Source organism: Callospermophilus lateralis, chromosome 10 (genome assembly GCF_048772815.1).
Source record: "Callospermophilus lateralis isolate mCalLat2 chromosome 10, mCalLat2.hap1, whole genome shotgun sequence".
NCBI lineage: Eukaryota > Metazoa > Chordata > Mammalia > Rodentia > Sciuridae > Callospermophilus > Callospermophilus lateralis.
This window is the reverse complement of record NC_135314.1, coordinates 56,381,543-56,388,089: the sequence shown is the minus strand read 5'-3', so window position 1 is coordinate 56,388,089 and position 6,547 is coordinate 56,381,543.

The window sequence follows — 6,547 nt, the reverse complement described above, 5'->3', positions numbered from 1 at the left end:
AAGCCTTCTGGAACCGACAAGAACAATTAAGATTAAAAATATGTCACCTTGGAGCTGGGGTTGTGGCTCAGGGGTAGAGCGCTCGCCTAGGACATGCGAGGCCCTGGATTTGATCCTCAGCACCACATTAAAATAAATAAAAGCAAAGGTATAGTGTCTAACTACAACTAAAAAATAAGTAAATACTAAAAAATGCCACCTTATGTTGAAAATAATTACATAATTTTTTTTCTTGGAAAAATACTAAAAATGGAGAAGAACGAGTTGTCAATATATAGTTCTCAGAATTTCCCAGATGAGAGTTCAGTCTTAGTTGAGTTTTCTGGCTACAAAGGTGCCATCGATTTCCCTTCCCTGTGGGGCATGGCGGTTCATACCTATGATCTCAGCGGCTAGGGAGAATTCAAAGCCAGCCTCAGCAAAAGCGAGGCGCTAAGCAACTCCATCAGACCCTGTTTCTAAATAAAATACAAAATAGGATTAGGGATGTGGCTCAGTGGTCAAGTGCCCCTGAATTCAATCCGTAGTACCCAAATAATTAAATGGATAAATAAATGAAAATTTCCCTTCCTTTTTAATGTTCAAGATTATTATTAACCATTGGATGCATGAATGAGGTAGGATTGAGGCCACACGGGTGATTAGGAAACTCATCAAAGCTACCACATTCTTACTGGGATATGTTATGAATTAACTCAAGCTTTGAACAAACCTTTGTGAAAATCTAACTAAAACAAATGTGGGTTTCTTTGTTTCTGTTTTGCAGTACAACAACAAATCAGCAACACCACCAGCAGCAGTAGCAGCAGCAGCAGCAGCAGCACCATCACCACCACAAAAGCTTCTCTTGATCCCAATTTCCCTGTAGCTGCTGCTTCAGTTCTTTGCTATCCTTGCAGCAAAATTTTTTGACTGTGCTTTTCTATACTCATTTCCATTTCCTCTCTTCTAATTATCTCTCTATTTAAAAATACGTTTTCATTGTCAATGAACCTCTATTTATTCATTTATTTATATGCAGTGCTGATAATCAAACCCAGTTCCTCACACATGCTAGGCACTCTACCACTGAACTACAAAACCAGCCCACCTCTAATTCTTTTTTAAGTCCGTTCCAAGTCAGGCTTTTACCTCCAGCATTCCCCTGAAATTGCTCATCAAGGTCATGCATGGCCTCCCTGTTGCTAATCTCAGTAGCCTCTTTCTGGTACTCATTGAACTTGATCTCTTGGAAGCTTTTGACTCAGTTGATAACTCCCTCTTCCTACGTACTTTCTTTACTTGCAGCTAGGATGCAGAACAAATTTTGGGTTTGTTCCCTACCTCAGTGTCTATTGATTTTCATTTTTTCCTTGTTCATTTTCTTTTCCTAAATTCTTTTTTTTTTATTCTTTTTTTTTTATTGTTGGTTGTTCAAAACATTACATAGTTCTTGATATATCATATTTCACACTTTGATTCAAGTGGGTTATGAACTCCCATTTTTACCCCGTATACAAATTGCAGAATCACATCAGTTACACTTCCATTGATTTATATATTGCCATACTAGGGTCTGTTGTATTCCTAAATTCTTTTCTTAATTAATTATTTTTAATTAGGTATATATGACAGCAGAATGCATTTTGATTCATTGTACACAATTGCAGCACAACTTTTCATTTCTCTGGTTGAACACGATGTAGCTTCACACCATATGTACGTAGGGTAATGATGTCTGTCTCATTCCACCATCTTTCCTGCCCTCCCTCCCCTTTATCACCACATAAAAATAAATAGCAAAACAGTACTGTGTCCATATACAACTAAAAATTAGTTGTATATGAATTTAGGTGGACTTTTCCCACATTAAGAATTTAGGTTTAAAAAGCTTCAGTGGTCCAGAGGGGCTCATACCTAAAATTCTCTGGACCTTGAGTCTGGAAATTCTTTTAGATTTGTACTCAGTGGGTGGTTACATAGCAGTTATTCTTTGTCCCATATTTTAGGTCATACAGAGGTTTCATAAATTTTTACCAAGAAAAACACAAATAGAAACTTTTGTACAGCAACAAACTTGTTGCAAACCTAGCTTTTACAAGAAAGAGAAACCTGGCCTTTACAACAAAGAGGACGCCTCAAACCACAAAGAGATCTCTGCAGAATTCCTGCTGATATTATTTACAAAAATATTGTGGCAGTGGAGAGAAGCTTCTATGTTACAGTTATGGTGGGGGTCTTTTTGGTGGGTGGCTGCATCAAAGCCAGAAAGCATCCTTGAAACTATAGATGAGGATAGAAGATTGGTGTGGAGGTGGAGGTACTTTGAGTCTAGTCAAGAGTAGAGAAGCAGGTATTAGAACTTTTCTCACATGGATTTCATCAGGCAAGAGAACCAAAATTGAGAGGCATTTAAAATGAAAAGATTAACTTTCAACAAGCTTTTCATTATTGTAACAAAATTCCTAAGATAATCAAATTATAAAGATAAGTTTTATTTTGGCTTAAGATTTCAGAGATTTCTTCTTGATCAGTTGGTCCCGGTTGCTTTTGGCCTGTGGTAAGGCAGTACATCACAGCTGGAGTGTATGGTAGAGCAAGGTTGCTCCCCTTATGGCAGTCAAGAAATGAAAGAGGAAGAGGCAGGGCCCAGGAACCCAATAACCCCTTCAAGGACACACACACCCAGTGACTGGAAGAACTTGAAGTTTTCGCCACTTTCCAATCACACCGCAGCTGGGACCTAAACTTTACCTCATGGGCCTTGAGAGACTTTTCCAAAGCACAGTGATACCATAACAAAGTACTTTATCCTGGGTGGTTCTTTAAAACAACAGGAATTTATTGCTCACAGATCTGGAGGCAAGGAGCTCCAAGGTCTGATACCAGCAGATCTGATGTCTGGTGAAGTCATGTTCTCTGTTCCATAGATGACACCTTCTTGCTTTATTTCCACATGGCAGAGGGATGGAAGCTTCCCTCTAGCCTCTTTTGAAAGGGCACTAATCCCATTCATGAGAATTTCACACTGGTGACCAAATGCTCTCTCTCTCTTTTTTTTTTTAAACAAGGGGATCTACTATTTTTTTAATATTTATTTATTTATTAGTTTTCGGCGGACACAACATCTTTGTTTGTATGTGGTGCTGAGGATCGAACCCGAGCCGTACACATGCCAGGTGAGCGCACTACCACTTGAGCCACATCCCCAGCCCAAGGCCTCACTTCTTTAATAGCACCACAGTGCTGATGGGGTTTCAACATGAATTTTGAAGGGAAACAAACATTTCAGGCCATAGCAAGTGGTTTAGAAAGCTAATAACAAATAGAAAGCTAATAGACTTAGCACTAGGGCAATCTTCATCCTGGTTATTTGGAGCAGACATATCTTATTCTTACAAAGTAATGAATTAATGCCACTAGAAACTTATAATTGGTACTTTTTGAAAGGACAGACGTTTAGGACTGATATCCCTCACCTAGCAGAATTTTACATTTAAAACTGGGGGCGGGGGGTGTCTCATGGGCTGGGTGGTGTCTCGGTGATAGAGCACTTACTTGCCTAGCATGTATGAGGTACTGGGTTCGATTCTCAGCACTGCATGTAAATAAATGAATAAAAGAAAGTCCATCAACATCTAAAAAAATTATATATATAGAATCTCAGGAGTAATATCAACCTTGCAAAACGTGTAGAATTTGAAGGCCTCCTCTTTCACATAGCTTCACTGGTTCTTAATGCTGCTATTAACATCTGAAGACCTTTTTATGAACATTTCACCATAGTTACACTCTGGTAACTGGTTGATGTTTCAGCATATTCAAGTTATTATAGACAATATAGAAAGTTGGGTTGTCTAGGAGCCTCAATTCTGTACTCCAGCTATCAGTCAAGTAAAAAAGTCTATAGAAAAGGCAGAGTGACATGGAGTGTAGTACAGTATTTTAAAAACTTAAAAAAAAAAAAAACACCAAAAAAAACAAAGGCCAAATGTTTTCTTTGATATGAGGATGCTGACTCATAATGGCAATGGAGGGGGCGGACCTTGGGAGGAATGGAAGAACTTTAGATAGGACAAAGGGGAGGGAGGGAAAAGGAGGCGGCAAGGGGGTAGGAATGATGGTGGGATGAGATGCATATCATTACCTTAAGTACATGTATGAAGACACAAATGGTGTGAAAATACTTTGCATACAGTGACTTGAAAAATTGTGCTCTGTGTGTGTAATATGAAATGAATTGCATTCTGCCATCATGTATAACAAATTAGAATAAATAACTTAATAAAAAACGTGGTATAATTTATCCATTAATACTTTCATGTCTTAAGAAAAGGACTTAAAAATAAACAAAGTTTTATAACTGTAAAAAAAAAAACCCACCATGTACCACAAAACCTATATTTTATATTCCAACCTACACCTTATATGGAAGCCAAAGTACCTGATGCAGCTTGGAAAAATAACTTTTGTTGCAGTATGTGTATTTCTTGCTAAGGAAACTATTTTCTTCTCTCTTTACCATATATGTATAAATATTTAATACATAAAAATATATAATTTATACATATGTATCTCCTTAATATATAAATTATATTTTATATATTAAATATTTATATATTTATATAAAATATGCAATATATATAAATCTTAAAATTTATTATTATGATCCTTAAAATTCATATTATTGGTATAGCAGTTAGAGGTTGGCTTTTGGCTATGATTTTACTGCAAAGGGTTGGAATTTGAGGGTTTTAGCCTTTTCCCCATTATCTCCCCTAGTTTGTCCTGTAGCCAGACTAAATAAGCATACAATCTGTATTACTTTTATACTGCTGTATAACAAATCACCCCCTGAACTGCAACTTAGATATTTTTAAAACAATCATTTATTATTGCACACTTTCTGTAGTCAGGAATTTGGGAGCAGCTTAGCTGGTGATTCTGGCTCTGGATCCTTCATTAAATTGTTATGGGGCTGAAGCCATCTGCAGACTCACCTGGGACTGGAGGGTCTGCTTCTAAGATCCACTCCCACAGTTGCTACCAGATACCTCAGTTCCTTGACATGAGGACCTCTCTATAGGGCTGCTTTATTGCCTTTTATAACCTAGCCTCAGGAGGGACAGAGTATCACTATATCACTATTATGCTATATTCTATTTAGTCAAACAAACCTCCTCCAGTATAATATGGGAAGAGACTACGGCGTGATTACCAGGAGATGGGGATTGTTGAGAGCCATCTTATGTAAGAATTCAGGAAAATATAGGTTCAAGACAAGTTCCCTTCATCACCCCCACTCCTAGTAAGACCATCACACCTAAGCCCTCTGTATGGAAACTGTAGAACACCACCACCTTTAGAATCCCAGAAGTATAGATTTAAACCTTTCTAGAATTTACTGGCTGGATAAGAACGGCAAAGTTATTTTCTGACTTTCTGTTTCTTCATTTAAAAAGTGGAGATAAACTCCATCTCACTGACTGATGGTGAGGATTTAAACTAATTGTTTATTTGTAATATATCTGACACATAACAGGTATTTAATAAATATAACTATTATAATGATAACATTTGGAACAAATGAGAAGCACAGGTTACTAATTTGATAAGAAATAACAGGCATGAGTTGTGTTTTAGATAGCTATGTCTTAGCAGATAAAGACATCAAGTGCCATTTTTATAAAATGTTTAAATATTTCAGTGTCTTTCACTTTTATATCGTTATTACCTCTGACATAAAGGCATTATAATAAATTATTTAACCAGTAAAAGTGTATATGAATATAAGCTAGTGAATTCAATTAAGAAAAATATGAAAAAAGAAAGGCAAAACAGTTAACTTAGATGTAAAAAAAAAAAAAGAATCACTATATAAAAGTCCTTCTTCTGCTTTCCTGGGAGGGAACTCACTATTCATCACATTGACCCATTTCACCTTAGGGAAGTTCTAATTATTCAAAACTTTAGCATAACATTAGCCCAAATATATTTTACTCTAGTTCTGCTTCTTAGCCCTTGTTCTTCCTTGTAAAGTTATAGAAACAAATCCTTTATAAGATGGCCCCTCAAATGTATAGGGACAACTACTACATCCTTTTCCTGTATTCTACTCCACCCATTAACTTTACATCAGCAAGTTAGGTATAGTCAGTCCATTTTATATATCCTCATTTGACATGGTTTTGAGTCCCTTCAGCCTCAGTTTCCCTCTTCTGAAAATATCTGGTTTTCATGATCCCTTTGTAAAGTTTGGTATCTTGAACTAAGCATAATTCCCCAGGTGTGTTGTCTGATTTTGTTTTGTTTTTAGCACAAAGTATTGAATGCCGGGGTACTTTTACCATTGACCCACATTCTCAGCCCTTTTTAATATTAATTAATTTAATATTAATTTAATATGTATCTAGACAGGGTCTTGCCAAGTTTCCCAGGGCTTCATTAAGTTGCTGAGGCTAGGTTTGAACTCATTTTCTTCCTGTCTCAGCCACCCAAGCCACTGGGCTGTTTATGTTTGCAGAGCAGTTTTATGTTTCATAGAAATATTGAGCAGGAAGAAAAGACT